Source organism: Lethenteron reissneri, chromosome 21 (genome assembly GCF_015708825.2).
Source record: "Lethenteron reissneri isolate LAM-NWPU_2019-01 chromosome 21, ASM1570882v1, whole genome shotgun sequence".
Taxonomy (NCBI): domain Eukaryota; kingdom Metazoa; phylum Chordata; class Hyperoartia; order Petromyzontiformes; family Petromyzontidae; genus Lethenteron; species Lethenteron reissneri.
Genome location: NC_083799.1, coordinates 14,872,011 through 14,889,515, shown reverse-complemented (window position 1 = coordinate 14,889,515; position 17,505 = coordinate 14,872,011). Strand labels below are relative to the sequence as shown.

The window sequence follows — 17,505 nt, the reverse complement described above, 5'->3', positions numbered from 1 at the left end:
AAGGGACACTGTTGGTCCCCCCCCCCCCCCCCCGATGTGAGTGATGGCCTTTTGCCAACTTAAATATAAAAAAGTCGAGCCTTTTGACAGGAATTGCCTGCGATACCTTCGCATCGGCAGTGCGGGAGGAAAGTCCAACGGCGCTTGCGTGAAAGGGGCCCGGTTGAGTTACCGCGGACGCAATGGCGCAAAGCACGTGGGGTGTGTTTGATCGCGAGCTTCTCTTCCCTGTGCCCCTCGCCCGTTCGTCACGACCTCGCGACCGAGTGAACTCTCGCCCAATTGGCTCGTCTGTTCTGCGAAGTCGCCATCGCCACCACCGCTATATTTGGAATTTTATTTCACTCAAAATACACCCATGTAATGGGGTTTTTTTTCTTTCGCATTTGAATTATAAATGCATCCGCTCGTGATGTGTGTTGAGCCTCTTTCGCACCGCACGCAGCAGACCGTGCTACAATCGGAGGTGCCGGGAGGGGGGAGGGCAACAAACATGCTTCTGTTTACTTAATGGGAGAACGTTAATTTCGAACTCTGGTTATACGCAAGCAATGGAAGTGTGCGTCTCTTGTCCTAAGAGAGGATCGCGCATGCGGGAGGTGCACACCAACACCACCCACCCCCACCCCCCGTAGCCCCCTGCCGCGTCGAGCTGTACCTGCGCCCGGCACCACCGTGTGGGAACACGCGATTCGGCTCGTGGACACGTCGCTTTGGATTTGTGCAGCCGAGCAGCTCGAGACAAAGCAGGGGACAAGGCCCAGGACCACTCACTGGGGCAGCACAATGGGTCTGAAACAGGGGGGTGGCAGGGAGGGAGGGGGGGTGGCGGGCAGAATGGGGGAGAGGGGGCAGGGTGATGCCCCCCCCCCCTGGCCCGCATTGCAGAGCAATGCGATCATTACGATAAAGACGCTGAGATTTATTTCTGAGTTTTAATGTACAAATTCAAGTTTTGGCAGCCTTGGCTGCATCGGTAAACAAAATGTATTCAAATGGAAGCTCGTTAAAAACGGGGTTGTACATCCAGGAAAAATACTGACGTTTGTCAAACAGCAACTTCGAAAGAGAACGCTAAAATGCACTGCAAAAATAGTACGCGCAGTACAACGCAGACCAGTGGTCTGAACGATTTGTGAAAATGTTACAAATATCTTGCTCAAAGAGTATTAATACTGAATCATGTTCTGGCTGGCAATTAGAAACAACAACAACAACATCATCATTCTACTTGCATCTAAAACGGAATGAATAAATTACAGAGATGGCAACGTGTAAAAAAAACAAACAAACAAACATTAAAACAACGAAACATAAATTAACGGTCACCACAGCTTAAGAGAGACGACGGTGCACGTGGGAGCACCTCGAGGGTGACGATGATAATACCGTGACGACAACAACAACAACCGAGGAGGAATTGCACAAACAGTGTAAACTACACAAGCTGCATGCTATGTCAAATAATACTGTGTGAATGTTTAGCAGAATACTTTTATCTTTCCGAGACTAACAAAAACAAAGCTTTAACATTTTAAACATTGAGTAACACTGCTTTTGTAAAAGATGGCACTGGTAGAAAACTTATTATTTTTTAAAGTATGCATATAAAAGGCTTTTTCCAGATCGTTCTTGTATCTCCCAACTATAGATGTTCCTAATCATAGCATTATCTATCCACATTTAACATGCCCATTTCTAACTCCGTCTTCCACCTCTTTACAATCATTTTAATACGAAAAACACCTAGCCTGTAGTACCCACTCATTCCAACAGCATTTGAGTTAGTCCAGAAATACCTTTGTTCAAAAAAACCGTTCCTACATAATTTACACATTCTGTATCCAGAAAACATACTTCAGGCACGGCAGTGGTCTAGTTGCAACACAACACATTTGTTCTCAGAAAGTCAGAGGCAGACCAGTTAGTCATCACAAGTCAAAGCATCGTTGTCATTTGCCCCCATCAGATCCGGATTTTGTTTCTTGGTCTTCATCCGGCGGAGCCTCCATCACAGTATCATCTCCGTCAGCACCGTCCAACTCAACGGCGGGATCTCTCTCTTCGTTTCCCACAGCCCCCGCGCCGCGCGCGTCCTCCGACTCTGCCTCGTCATTCCGGTCCTCTGCGACGGCACAACCCTCCGCCCCGAATCCGTCCTCTCCCCTCGTTGAGCTCTTCGGCGCTTTCCTGCGACTCCGTCGCTCCGTGCTCCGCTCCCAGCGCCCCCAAATCTGCTCCCGACAAGCCTTGCCGCCCCCCCGGCGCGCCCGGCTCCCCGGGGTCGCCGCGCCGGCAGTACGAGTAGCGGTGGTTCATGTGCTGCGAGTAGGAGCCCGAGTGCGAGAAGCGCTTGCCGCAGCGGTCGCAGCGGTAGGGCTTCTCGCCCGAGTGCAGCCGCGAGTGCTCGATCAGATGGTGCTTGTGCTTGAACGCCTTGTTGCACACCTCGCACTGGTGAGGTCGCTTGCCTGCGACGGACAGGGAACGGCGGCGCGATGTTATCACCCTCGCCCGGCATGTGGGTGGTCATGGGTTCGATCCCGGCACTGATAGCCCGATGTATATTTGGAGTTTGCGCGTTCTCTCTCCCCATGGTGGCGTGGATTTATCCTCCAGGCGTGTTTGGTTTCCCCCCCCCCCCCCCCACATTTATGAACATGCATTTAGAGTATTTGGCTGCTATAAATTTCCACGCGAAAAGCCACTTAATTGGGCTACAATTTGTGATTGCTAGGTCGATTCTGAAAAAGAGCTACGTTGCTCAGTGGGCCTTACCTGGTAAAAATAAGAGTTAATCGGGTTTTTTTTTTGTAAAAGAAAACATCAGCGAGGCTGGGGAGGCTGCGAGATTCATTGCACGTGGCTAACGGTATGAAACCAGGGTGGTAAATACAGCGGTGCCCACTGGGGATACTCTTCACCGCCGACATTATAAGCCCCAACATGAAATCGGTTTTACAAATAAACACCAGCTGTGCTGCTAATTGCACTCCGGCTTTGTTGCACGGGAGTGTTTCTCTCATGCTGGTGGGTGAGCAGCGTGTTGACATTACGAGGCAGCGACACCCAGAAACCAAAAATACCCACGCGAGCGGGCACACGCACGCACGCACGCACGCCCAACCGCGCACAGAATCGTGTTTCTTGGCGACGCCGGTTTATTATACGGCGTGTCCGTCATGCCATTCATTCTTCCATTTCGTTAAAAAATTAAGTAAGGAAAACAAGCGACGACGGTCGTGCGTCACCCGATTATAATCAATCATCTGCCTGCACCTCCGGAGAAGTCGTGCGAGAGCGCGCGACGGACGAAACCCGCCGCTCGCGAGCACAAGCGCGCGGGGACGCAACGCGTACCTGTGTGCTCGTACTTGTGGCGCAGCAACGAGCTGCTCTTGTGGAAGGTTTTGTCGCACAAGTCGCAGGCGAACGAGCCCCCGGGCACGCACTCCCCCCTCCTCTGCCGCTTGCGCGTGGGCACTCCCGAGTCCGAGTCCGTCACCTCGTCCGAGCCCACGGGGCTTCCCTCTCCCCGCTCAGGAGACTCTCCCTGTGGAACGCGATCGCCGGTGAGCCGAGGTTAACCGACGGAATTCCTCTCCTTTGCGTATTTGTCTCTCAGCGACCCACTCGACCACCCGCTCAGCCACCCACTCAGCCACCCACTCAGCAACCCACTCAGCGACCCGCTCAGCGACCCACCCGCTCAGCTACCCACCCACTCATCCAACCGTTCAGCTACCCACTTAGCCAACCGTTCAGCTAACCACTCAGCAACCCGCTCAGCGACCCACTCACTCAGCTACCCACCTACTCAACTACCCACCCACTCATCCAACCACTCAGCTATCCACTCACTCAGCTACTCACTCACCCAGCTACACCAACTCAGCTCCATCCTTATGGATGTGCACAATGTCAGCAGCGTTGATTCACAACAAGCAAATTCTGGGATCGATATTCGACATACAGTGTCTCATCAGCCGAGGCAGACTCGCTTGCATCAAAATTTTATCTGCAAGGACCCTCGCTTTAATATGTGGATCCGAGTTCGACGCAAAATTACATAATACGAAGGATATAAGCAACTAAACATTCATACATCTATCTCCCCGCACAATGAACAAGGTTCAACACGTGAATTGTAAACCAACGGCACCACCTGTGCGTGTGTGCACATGCTTTCGTGTTATTCCAACAGCGCAAACTCGAAGCCGTTGCTCTTACGTGTGCAAAGTGGCGCATCTGAAGGCCCCTCTTGTCGTGGAAGTCGGCGAGAGCAGCCGCGTCCGCAAGGCCTCTGTACTGTGACATGTGGGACAGCAAGGCTGCTTGGTCCAGGCCCATGTAGGGCCTCAGGCCGGGGTAACCCATGTGGAGGGCCGGAATCAGACCGGGCGGCGACTGAAAAGGTGCTGAGCGGCGGAAAGGCCGTGAACACGGGGCCGTTGCCGTAGCTGGAAGTGACCATGTTAATTATTGGCTTGTTCTCGTGTAAATGGTCAACACTGTTGTTCGATGAGCCATTGGTCATGTAAGAAGCACTCGAGTCGAGCTTGGCGTTCGATTTTCTTTTGACGCTTTTCAGAGCCGAGGATCTCTTCATGTAAGTTAAGTTTAACGGCTCCTCTTTGCAATTAACACCGCTAGAATTATGGAAATTAGCGAAGCCTGTCTCTCTAAGCCTCACTTTGCTCAACTTTGGCACCGACAAGTCGAGCGGCTGGGCCTGTTCTTGACCGTGGTGAAGACCGTTCGCCACGCCGTTGGGCTGCCCGTTCTTCGCGTGACCTGCCACGGGGCCGTGCAGGGCGCCTCTGCCTCTAGGCGAGTCGGACCGGGCACCCATCGGCGAGCCCAGTGGGTGCTGCGCCGGACTTCCCTCCCTGCCGTAGCCGGCCTGCCCAGCCGGAGAACAGCCGCGGCTCACCGGTGACAGGGCGAGCTTGTAGGAGGGCGAGCTGGACGCACAGTGCTCTTGCGCTCTGCCTGCTGTGTTGGATTTCTTATCCAGCCACTTGGAGAGAACGTCTCGGGGGAGGCTCATGGCCAACGATATCTTAATCAACTCCTCGGGACTTGGCTCAACATTTCTGGCAAAGCAATACGACTTTAGGAAAGCCAATTGGTCTCCGAGTGCCGTTGCACGGCTCCCTTTTAACCCCTTTCCAGCCGACAATTTCAACTTCTTTGGTTGAGCTGGAGACGAAGGTTGCGGCACTGACGGTTGAAGCACTGCCTTGATCTCGTCGTTCATCTTGCAGAGATAGCGCTCGTGTTGGTGCAGAGGTATTGGACTTGGAAATGGTTCGTTGCAATACTGGCAGGCGTGGTGAGCCGCCCCTTCCACGTGGGAAGAACGCTCGTCCAGATCCGGCTCTTCCGTCTTTATCTTGACGGACGGACGCCGCGTGGCCTCCAGCCCAATGCTCCGCAGGAAGTCCTCCTCGTCGGCGTCGAACTTCTTCTCGGAATGCGCGCCACAGTCGTCCTCGTTGTCATCGTGACTTGAGCTCCGGGTGGATTTGGGAGACGTGGCGGTGGTCGCTTCCCTCTTGACGGCGTCAGCCATCAAGGCACCGGCAACTGGAGATGCCTTCGCCTGGCAATGGAAGCCGTCCGCGCCGCCATTCCTCTTCCCTGCCGGGCCGTGCGCCGACGCCGGATGGCCGTCGCTCGCCAGCCCCGCCGCGCCGCGCTGACCGCCGAGGCCGAACTCGCGGTCCCACCGCCGGGCCGCGGCGAGCGCGTGAGCGGCCGCGGCGACGCCCCCCGTCGCCGCGTAGCCGTTCAGGAAGGGAGCGAGGCCGGAGAGGCCGCGCGACGCCACGACGACGGTGCCCTCGTAGTCGCCGCCCGCAAATTCCGCCGGCTCTTCCTTGACCCGCAGGCGGGCCGTGGGGCACTCTGCCGAGGGGGGGCTGGCGGCGGCGGCGGCGGCGATGCCGACGACGGGGGAGCGCGGCGGCGAGGGAGCCCGGCACGGCGCCGCGGCCACCCGCGCCCTGCCGTTCACCGGGACGGAGCCGACGCACTTCTTGCTGCTGATGTGCGAGCTGTACGAGCCCGAGTGAGAGAAGCGCTTCTTGCAATTTGGGCACTCGTATGGCTTCTCCCCTGCAATTACAAACAAATATATCGATAATAGAGGTTTCCGGGTTACATCGCGTAAGTATAAATGTGCCGTTAAACCCGACACAGCCAATTCGTTAAGTTTGCGACGCGAACAAAACATGCCGATTCATTACGAGCTTAGCACGCCGGTGTGCTGGAGAGTAAACCCACGACATTTACAATTCAAGTACGACGTTTCGCCAGTAATTACAACCAGCATCATCAGGTGGACAGCCAGAATTGTGGATAATATATAAGTCGCCGTGTTAAACCAAAAAATATGTACGCATCATCCAAAGTGCCATGTAGTGCAGCGAATGCAGCCTGCGCTGTAGACATATGCGCAGGAAGGAAATCAGTGGGTGCGTTCTGCCAAACGTTACGGTGTTCCACACTCACCGCTGTGGATGCGGAAGTGTTCCTTGAGGTGGTGCTTGTACTTGAAGGCTTTCCCACACTCTGTGCACTTAAACTTGCGGCTCCCGGCAGCGGGAGGCTGACCCTGCTGCGCAAAGACGGAACAGAGGTGCGAAGTGAGAATCAGAATATTTTTTATTTCCTGGAGGAATCGGATGAACTGTAAAGCTCTTTAGCACAGATGTTCGGTAGGGGCAAGTAAGCCCCTACGCATTCAGATGGACGCATTCAGACGGACGCATTCAGACAGACGAATTCAGACGGACGCATTCAGACGGACGCATTCAGACGGACGCATTCAGACAGACGCATTCAGACTGACGCTTTCAGACAGACGCATTCAGACAGACGCATTCAGACGGACGCATTCAGACGGACGCATTCAGACAGACACATTCAGACAGACGCATTCAGACGGACACATTCAGACAAACGCATTCAGACAGACGCATTCAGACAGACGTATTCAGACGGACGCATTCAGACGGACGCATTCAGACAGACGCATTCAGACAGACGCATTCAGACGGACACATTTAGACAGACGCATTGAGACAGACGCATTCAGACGACCGAGCCGCCGCTGTAAATTGCCCACGTGCGACGATGCCGGCAAACGTGGTCAGTTACCTCGCCCGCCTGGGGAGGAGGCGGTGCTTTGTGGAGATCCACGACGCCACCGTCGCCCGTGGCCCTCTCGTGCCGGTAGCGGATGTGCTCCCGGAGCGAGCTCAGACGCTTGTAGCCGCGGTCGCAGTGCGGGCACGCCAGCAGCGCGGCAAACGCGCCGGGCGTCCTCGCGCCTAGCGGGGAGGCACAGGATAAGGGATCGCGTCTAGAGGTGCCCCTCCCGTCACGCCCCGCGCAACCGCCGGTGCGTGAAGAGATGTGATCCGACCGATTTAACGGACTGCTATCGAGTCAGAAAGATCGGCATTCCCGCGACGAATTGCGCGCGCAGCAACTGATATGTATAGATTTGTGTATGTTGCAGGTTCAAAGGGTTACGTGATCCTTCCAGACACTGGTGGCCGCTACGTTCAGCGCATTGTTAATAATGAGAAGATAATGATTGTTCTCGAATCAAATTCCGACCCTGAATTGTAACGATTCACCGGGGAGGTGAATCACTGTATCTCCATTGTGTATACAGTTGACGTTGTTATTGCCCATTAACACTCCGCGAAATTGCTTGTGCTTGTACTGCCCTCGGCATAAACGATGCTGCATTTTTGCATTATGCATTCCAGCTCCAACCCCTGAAGACGCACCAAGGAATGTATCAGCGGGCATTCGGTGTTCATGTAATGTTCAACAGAATGAAGTTAGCATTTCTGAAATCATTCTCCTGTCATCTGTTTTTCAGAAGGGGCTTTTAAGTTTCAAATTTTAATGTGGTCCAATAAAAGCCGCGTTATGAAAGCCGGCAATAAGTCTTTATTGTGACGCAACTTTAGACACACGCTGCCGTCACCGAGCGGAGCGGCGCTTCTTATTGCTGCGCACGCACATCACAGCTGATCATTACAAGACATTCAATTCAAATCAAAATAACTCGATGCCCCAATTGAGCATACGGCAGTGCTCATCGCCACTGGGGAACATCTGCCCATTTGTAGAAATGCCATGTTCCTATGACGGGGCCAGTTTATAGAAATAAAAAAAACGACTCCTGACAATCCACAAAGTGGTGCTAATTTTATCAACCCTGGAGCGACTATGATGATGACCGATTCAACCCAGAACCACAATTTGGGCTCGTCACCTTACGAGCGCTTTGACACAGCGACATCGGCTGTTACACCGCCAGGAGTAGCAGCAACAGCAAGCGAGCAGCAGCAATGGCAAACAGCAGCAGCAGCAGGCGGCGGCGGTGTCGATGGGCGTGTGCGGCCGCTCACCGTTGTGCCTGCGGAGGAGGCTCTCGGGTGAGGCCCGGTGCCCTGGGCCCTCGTCGGGGTCCTCGGGGAAGATGACGGCGGTGTCGCGGCGCCGCAGGAACTCGGCGAGGCTGTCCTCGGCCCCGCCGCCAGCGGCCGCGAGCCCCTCCTGCGCGTCTGCCGGCAGAGGGGGGGGGGGGGATTGCGAGCGTCAAGGGCCGCCACCGAGAGTCGTCGCACGCCCCGAGCAGCACGCGGGCACGTGCGCGCAGCGTGGCAGTGGTCGAACGTTACCGCGTTGAGAAGGTTTTCCGAATTCGAAGACAAGCGGGGTTAATTTTCTTCGCCGAAATAAGATATTTGCTTACTTTTTTATTTTAACTCAGGTGCACTGTGGCACCGTGTTTGCGACTTTTGTCCGCGGAGTTTCTGTACCCTCTGGCAATGGCGCGGTTTGTGCTCTGGACTGGGCTCCTATTTAAATATAACCAAAAAATTATTTACGTTTTGTAAAATGCTGTTCACGTCTCTGTCGAGTGGTGGAGGGTCGAGATGAAGAGTGACACTACGCTTACGCGATGATCCGACCCAAAAGTAACTTGATTGTCAATCACAATTTTGGTCGTGAAAGCCGACCTATGAAATCAACAACCCATGTCCCCGACAGATTGATGCACATTACGAGACAAACATCTCTGGGCAAGCAACAAGCAACAAGTTTAGCTCTGAAAAAGAGCCAATAGCTCAGTGGGCTTTACCTGGTGAAAATAAACAATTTACTTTTTAAGTTTATCTCGTCACCGTAGCAATAAATGCTCCTCTCATCTCACAGTTATTTCGGAAGACGGCCTCCCCGATGCTTGGCGTCACATTGAATTCCCAAACGCAACATTACTAATGCTCCGAGTGCAAATGGGCCACGTTGATTGCGGTTATTTCCCACAGGCGAACACGCACGACCGTGAACAAAACAACTCGCGGCCAATCTCACCGCGCATGGACGATGGCAGAAATTGGGACGCGTCAAGATTTTCCTAACAACGTTTATTTTTCTACGCTTTTCTTCACGGGGGCAATGTACGCCAGCTGGCCTTCAAAGATAAACACGAGCAAATCGCTTTTATTTTTTTAAATCAAGCCCCCATATGATGTTTTAAACAAGGAACAAAAGTGCCTCGTGAAATACCGTCAATATTTCTTTAACCATATGCTATCAAGATCGTGGACTTTATTAATGCGGCGAGTCGGCAGCTATGCTGCTGCGTGGATTTGTCGTCTTAAGGGGCGAGGCATAAGCCCCTTTGGATGGGCCGCAAAGATGCTTTATCTACTGCCTCCGCCAACGTATCACACAAACACACGTTTGGGCAATAACACGTTTTTAACTACTGCTCAAGAGCATGGCTCTCTGCAGTAACCATGACTGCTGGCTCATAAAACACGTTAATGATAATGCAACGCTAATAACTAATTAACGCTGCTCGGTGTCCACGATGCATTAAACTCTACAAATATTGAACGCGCAACCTTTGTTATACGGCGAATCCCAGGGCTCTTAACGCCACCGCCGAATAGTTTATGCACGGCTCACTTTCGCCCACCGTAATGCGCGCTCCCGCGGTTGGCTACGTATGACGCGAGAGATGTTCAACATACACACATACATTGCACTGCACCAATTGGCATGGCCTCTGCCATGAGAATGTCGAATTTCCACCGCTAACCAACGAGACCAATTTCGATCAGAACGGAAATCGCGACTAGCAAGAAGATGTACGAGTTTGAAGACACTTTGATTTTCACACTGCGTAGAAAGCTTTTGGGAACAGAGCGATCAAAACGTTGCGGCGACCTCACATTCAAAGTTTACTTTTTAGTCAAGTGAAGGCATCCGCTGCACGCTCAAATATCGCTTGACAGCGCTCTTCACCCTCACTGGCCACCTTGGGCTAGTTCTGATGGTGGGGGGGGCAGTCATAGAAAAGCTGCGCCGATGCGAGTGATCATTACAATGCTGTGTAGAACAATACACGCCAGCCTCCGAGTTGATGTCCCATTCTTAAAAACAGTGGCCACCAATTATACACCCCCCCCCCCTTAACTTAATGCCACCAGCACGGTGGCGAGATGTGAACTCCCTCGCCTGGTATACAGAATGTCATGAGTTCTATCCCAACCCAGATGCCTGCTGCTGCTGCTGATGATGATGATGCTGTTGATGATGATGATGATGCTGCTGCTGCTGCTGCGGCTGCTGCTGCTGCTGTTGATGCTGCTGCTGCTGCTGCTGCTGAAAATGATGATGCTGCTGCTGTATATTTGGAGTATATTTTTGAGTAGTCTCGTGGATCTTTCTCCGGGTCATCCGGTTGTTCCCCCCAAATTTAGAATCAACGCGCGTTTAGAGTATTTGGCTGCTATAAATGTCCACGTGATGAGCCACTTTGTGGCCAGGTCACTTCTGAAAAAGAGCTTCATAGCTCAGTGGGCCTTATCTGGTAAAATAAAAATAGTTTCATTTTCACTAAATATCAACTCTGATAGAGGAGCGTTCCTCGCGGTGAGTTCTTGCCTGAGTGTTAACAGCGCGTGACTGATCGATCGATTGAACACACGCTATTCGTGAGAGCACATCCATTGTGTTGGCTGTACTGCAATGGATACGGGGCAAGGCTATAGAACTGAGAAAGACATGGGTTCTATGAAAACAACAAAGTTTTATGTTTGTAAGAGTTCGGTGCAAAGGTGAAACACGTGTGGGATTTTATTACCAAATTTAAATATCTCATGCTCTGAATTATACATTGTAAAATAAACATTCAAAAGTCTTGACGATTGCATCGTCTCTCCAAAGGTTACATTCTTTCCCTTTTGATAGTTTTTTTTTCTCTCCCGATTTTAACCATTAGGAACACGTTGAGCCATCATTGTTTTTCTAAACAAACTGTGGGCGTGGGAAACGCAGGGCGTGTGAATGACAATGACATTTGAGTGAATCTGCCGGGGAAAGAGGTGCACCTTTAACAACGGGTTAATTACAGAGCAGGGGGCAGGCGGCTAACGCACCTATGAGTGGACACTTAATTTGATCGCTATACCTGGGTCGTCGACACGTCCTTGAGAGCCGAGAGAGGCTTCGGTGCCCGGGGCGTCACTGTGATCTTCCATTTCCTCTGAAACGCGGACAGAGAAAGAGAAGAAAGGATGGTGGAGGGGGGGGGGGATGGTGGTGGAACTCCATGAGCCAAAGTGATTGTGCTTGTTTCTCGTGTGGCAAAGGCCCCCGCTGGCTCACACCTGCTGAGAGGAAAGGCCGAGCTCCGACAGTTTTAAATGAAGGAGAGGGTGTCAAGCGTTTGCCCTGCAGTCGCGCATAATACCTGGCCGTATTGCATTGGGCTACCCGCCTCCCTCTCACTCCAACCCTCTCACTTTGCCGCTAGCTCTCATTAATTCCTTGCGAGTAAACAGTGGAAGTCTTCGGAATGTTAAGCCACTTTTCAGAAAGTTTCTTTCTCTCGCATTCACCCAAGAGCCCCCTCCCCCCCGCCCCCGCCCCTAGTTTGTCGTGATGCACAGACAAGCCCTCACAAGGAGCAAGCAGAAACAAATTAGCTGGCGACACTTAAGCCATATAACTTGGTTGACAAGTGTCATTTAGGCTCAGCGTTTACTTAAAAAAAGAAAATTCCCTTTTTTTAAATCAAGGGTGAAACCTCTGAGAATACGTAGCTAACGGAGATGCCACCGCCTGTGTTGGAAAATACGGCACTGCCGGCTGTCTTGCGATACCGCTGCCGGCAAGTGTGGCACGCCCGGCTCTGGTTGGCCCCCCCGAACCGCTGAACGTAATTCTCACTTGGCGCGACGTTGTGCGCCTGTGAAATTCGCCGCAATCCAAAATAACGTGTGGCCACGTGGCCCAGGGGTAGAACGAGTGGCTCGCAATCGGAAGGCCTTTCGGTAAAGTCACGTAGAAGGAAAATAATAAAATAATAAAAATTAAACAATTGCATTTTATTTGTACAATTGTATTTTATTTGTATTTTATTATGTTTTATTTTTATTATTTAATTATTTCCCTTCTACGTGACTTTACCGAAAGAGCCAAGAAGTCGACAAATGCTATAATCGTGTAAAGTGTGAGTACGTGCGCTCTTACCACGGTGAGTGGCCCCACTGCCCGGGACATCGCACTCCGCCACCGTCCCGTCCTGCCTGCCCAGCGGCTCGGCAGTCTTGTCCACGCCGGGATTGCCGCCTTTCCCCTCTAAGTTCGTCTCTTCCTCCTCCTCCGCCGCCGCCGCCGCTTCCTCCTCTTCGTCTTCCTCCTCGTCTTTCTCCTCCTCCTCCTCCTCTTCGTCCACCTCCTCGATGATCTGCAGCCTCTCCTCCTCCTCGTCGTCGTCCGGGTCGCAGTCTCGTATTGCCGCGCTCGCGTAGCTCACCACTGCAACGGTAATCGAGCAGAGCGGCGCGTCAAGAGCGTTTGCCGACGCCGCCTTTTAAGTTTTACAATCTTACCTTCAAGGGTGTGACTCAAAGGAAACAACCAAGAGGGCAACTGTGGTGGGCATTGGTTCACGCTCGGTTCTAAAGAACCATTGTTTTATTATTATTATTTTCTCCCCCCTCCCGCCCCTCTATTCCCAGTGTGTGGTCTAGCACATCCGACACGAACATCATCACATTGGCAGCGAGGATGACCAGGCGAGACTGACGCCACGTGTTTTGCCAAGGCCAGTTTTTTTTTCTTCCTCCCTCCCACTAATGACTTAGGTCTGTGAAAAAACTTTTACATTACGGGGGATCTGTATGCCTATGAGGAAGTGTTCCTGCATGTGGCAAAGACTAATTCCATGCCGTACTGGCTGACCATTCATGGTTACAGCAACGCACAGTATTGCTACATCTTCCACGTTTTGTTTGGGGGTTTTCTTATCCCAAAAAAGTTCGCTTTATTTCACGACCGTACGCATATTTTTCACCGTTGCTAAAAAATATCACTAAAAATGAACACCGCTTGTGCTGATTTCATTTTGAAAAAATTCACAGCGTAACCAATGAGACGGTCCCCACGTGTCACTGTCAACGAGCGCAGGATTTGCACGCTCAACCAACGTTTTTGGGAAGTCAACAATTGTCGCCCGATGGATAGACTTGCTTGCGCCACTGCGACCTGGCCATAAATGACAACTCAATGATGTGGCTTAATCATGTGGAAATGTATAGCAGACAAATACTCTAAACGCACGTTGATTCTAAATGTGGAGGGAAAAACCGGAGGACCTGGAGAAAAATTCACGCGACAATGGGAAGAACATGCAAACTCCAAATATACAGGCGTTAGGTTGAACCCATGACCTCCTGTATACAGAGATGAACAGAGCCACAATGGCTCATGTGATCATGGAGACCACTCCACCATTTAACTTTATGCAATTTTCAACACCCTGATAATTTTCAAACCTTTTTTTCAGCCAGGTAGGTGAGCAATGTGTTTCCTGAGCTACGAGCGTTTTTATTTCTCTGCCGTGATAAAGAAAGTGCCTGGATCCGTTCCCGGTGCAGGAAATGCTGGTTACGTGCCTCTTGAATCGATGCAATGCTCAAATTGGCCAACACACGCACACACCAGCTGTTTCCCACACTCACCTCAAACACAGTCGCAATACAGAAGTGCACAAAAGTTCTCTGACGGTGGTTTTCTTATCTATGTTAATGGCAAATGTGTTGCCATCTTCTGGTCACCTTGAGCCCACAATACCTGGCAAAACCCAAGTGGTCATCCGTGCAAGTACTGACCATAGATTTTCAACGTTTGTACAGTATACGTGTCAATTCATGTACGCTATATATGTGGCAACTGACACTCTGGACAACCTTGCAAATGAGATGTTCCATCTCAAGGGATTATGCACGTGAAATATTTTAATTAAAAATAACAGGCTCAATCGCACTCGGTTTCCGACATCCAAAGAGATTGGGCACACTTCGGGTGATTTTTTTTCATAGGCCCCTATCCCCTGTGTGGGCCACAATGACATGTGTGAGTCCTGACACAGGCGGTGGTGATGTGACAGCACTTGACAGGGCCGCCCAAATGGGGAGGGCAAAAGGGGCATTTTGCCCAGGGCCTCACGCAAAGGAGAGCCCCAAAACGGGCCTGTTGGGTTTTTTTTTCTCTGTCGGTAATGAATACCGGGGGCCACACACGTGGTGTTCTCATTATCAGAATATTTATTTGGCCTAGAGAAATCCGATGAGCTATGAAGCTCTTTATTTACCGCGTGTCCAGTAGGGGGCGGGTCAGAACGTGACAACAAAAATGATACCAAAAAAACACGATACGAGTGCAAAGCAGAGGAAAGGTAAACAAATGACTTAAACGATAGTTTTTATTTTAGCAGCTTAAACCCACTGAGCTATTATCTTATTTTTCAGAAGCGACCTGGCCACAAATGATATCACAACGAAGTGACGTATCGTCATGTGGACATTTCTAGCAGCAAAATAATCTAAATAATCTACGTGCATGTAGATTTCTAAACGTAACATTCTGCCCAGGGTCTCCAGCCCCTGGGTCATGGAGCAAGGCTGCAACATCCCCGTTACAAGACGCAGTCATAAGCACATGACGCACAGCCTGGGAGGATCAGCCCACACCTTAATTAACACACGCGACCGAGCTCTGTAATCAAATTTTACAGAATAAACAATGCTCCTGCAAACCCCATTTCTATTGCCGTTTAATTATTGAAGGTATTTAAAATAAAATGCAAATGACAGCGGCACAAAAAAAAACCCCCGCACTCTTGCCATCCGACACAACGTATGAAAGGCGATGCATGTGGGAAATTAAAATTTCATGTCCGTCATCAAACATTGAACAGGAATACATCATCGCAGAGTTGTTGTATTCATTAGGGTTTTTTTTTTTTACAAGTATAAGCACCAGCAGCAGCCGACCCATGTTTCAACGCGGATTTAAGTTGTATATATATATGTACGTACGTATCGCTAATGATATTACGACAATAATCCACTGCGAGCGAGCGACAAAGTCTTGTGATCAGGCAAACCGCAGCCACATGTGCTCACGGTTTTACACGCTTCAGAGCAGAACGCACTTGGGTTTGAAATGTCCGTACTGCCCCCACCCGCCAAACATAAACCAACTGCGAGTTTTTTGTTTCATGTTTCCTGTGACAATAGTCATGCTGAGGTTGAGGATTACGAAGAGGCGAATGCTGGGCCAAGCCGAGCAGCCAGCTGTGATTCATGATCTCACAAGACGCCAGGACGTCCAGGCCTCCGCTTAAGCATCCCGCCGCGTCACATACAAGTTCACCCCAACACCACGACAACGTTACACAAGCTCACCCCAACACCACGAAAACGTTACACAATCTCACCCCAACACCACGACAACGTTACACAATCTCACCCCAACACCACGAAAACGTTACACAATCTCACCCCAACACCACGACAACGTTACACAAGCTCACCCCAACACCACGACAACATCACACAATCTCACCCCAACACCACGAAAACGTTACACAATCTCACCCCATCACCACGAAAACGTTACACAATCTCACCCCAACACCACGACAACGTTACACAATCTCACCCCAACACCACGACAACGTCACACAAGCTCACCCCAACACCACGACAATGTCACAAGGTCACACCAACACCACGACGTCACACAAGCTCACCCCAACACCACGTCACACAAGCTCACCCCAACACCACGACGACACACAAGTTCACCCCAACACCACGTCACACAAGCTCACCCCAACACCACGACATCACAAGCTCACCCCAACACCACGACACGTCTGAAACTCACTCCAATACCACAGTCAGCTTTCCCAGAAATGCTCTCACTTTTACAGAGTTTAAAACCCGACAATGATACCACTTTAACCGAGCATCGACAATTCCCAGGCCTCCTGCCACTCTTATCCCACGTGTAAAAGAATAAAAGCAAGCGTGATTCTCTGCAAAGCGCCAACGTGCATTTAAGGCACACACAAAAGACAAAGATCCCTCTTATATCCTGGGACAAGTGCTGTTAGCGAGCACCTATGAAGGCCGGCATGGCACGCGGGGCACACACAAGCACAACGGTTTCGACAAAACGAGCTGTAAAACATACCTCTCTGTAGGTTTACAGCCATGGTCAAAGCGGACTTGACGAAGAACAGAGAACGGCGATATTCGAACGTAGGCTCAACTGTGGCGTGCGATTACAAACCGCGCGAACGACGACTGCGCGCGGCTATCAGCGCACACCGCCTGGTGTGGAGCCGAGTGCGCGCACCGCTTTTTATTGCCAGAGGTCCCAGGTGCAGAAATGCATGTGGCGGCCGTAGCAGAGCGCACCACTTCATCTCTCGCCTTGAATGCCACCTGAGTCCCTTTCACCTGCCACGGGGGCACGGAGGGGGGAGAGATGAAAAACTGCCCGTCCCAGCAGGGGACATGGAATGGGGGCTGAGCTTGACAGGATTAGCATGGCCACAGCTCATTTCCCCATTGGTTGTCAGGAGCAAGAGGGAGGGGGGGGCCTCGTCCCTCTGCACCTCAGTGGCCGTTATTCCTCGAGAGCCATCGGAGCACGCGGACATCCCCATTGGACGGGGCTGGGTTGGTTGTCCCCATGGAACTTTTTTTTTGACACGGGCTAAATTGGATTGGTTAAATGACACGGGGCTGCCATTGCACATGTGCCGGTGAAGAGGGTGGGGGGGTGTGGAACAGACGCACTGCCCGTCGCAGCAAGGAATCAAAACCCCCTCGAGGAGGGGGGGGGGAGGAGGTCACGGTAATTAGCCACAAGATATGACACAATAGATAGTGCCTCCTGTGTCCTACCTGCTGTGCGAGGACATGTGGCTTTAATACCCTATTTATGGCCACCAAAGCGAAGAGTGTGAAGCCCCACGCCGTGCACGTGCAAAAAAAAAACCAGCATGGGTGCAGCGTCCCTGTTTTATCTCGACAGCACCCTCCTGGGTCACTGAACTCTTAGAACAACAGCGGAATGGTGGCTTTAGCAGGTTAATCCCTT

The 17,505-nt window shown here is 51.5% G+C and overlaps 1 pseudogene; it reads right to left on the bottom strand.

The window, feature by feature from the left end:
* Positions 1-929: 929 nt before the first annotated feature.
* The window catches only part of LOC133345288 (zinc finger E-box-binding homeobox 2-like), a 46,362-nt pseudogene continuing 29,786 nt past the window's right edge, over positions 930-17,505 (bottom strand).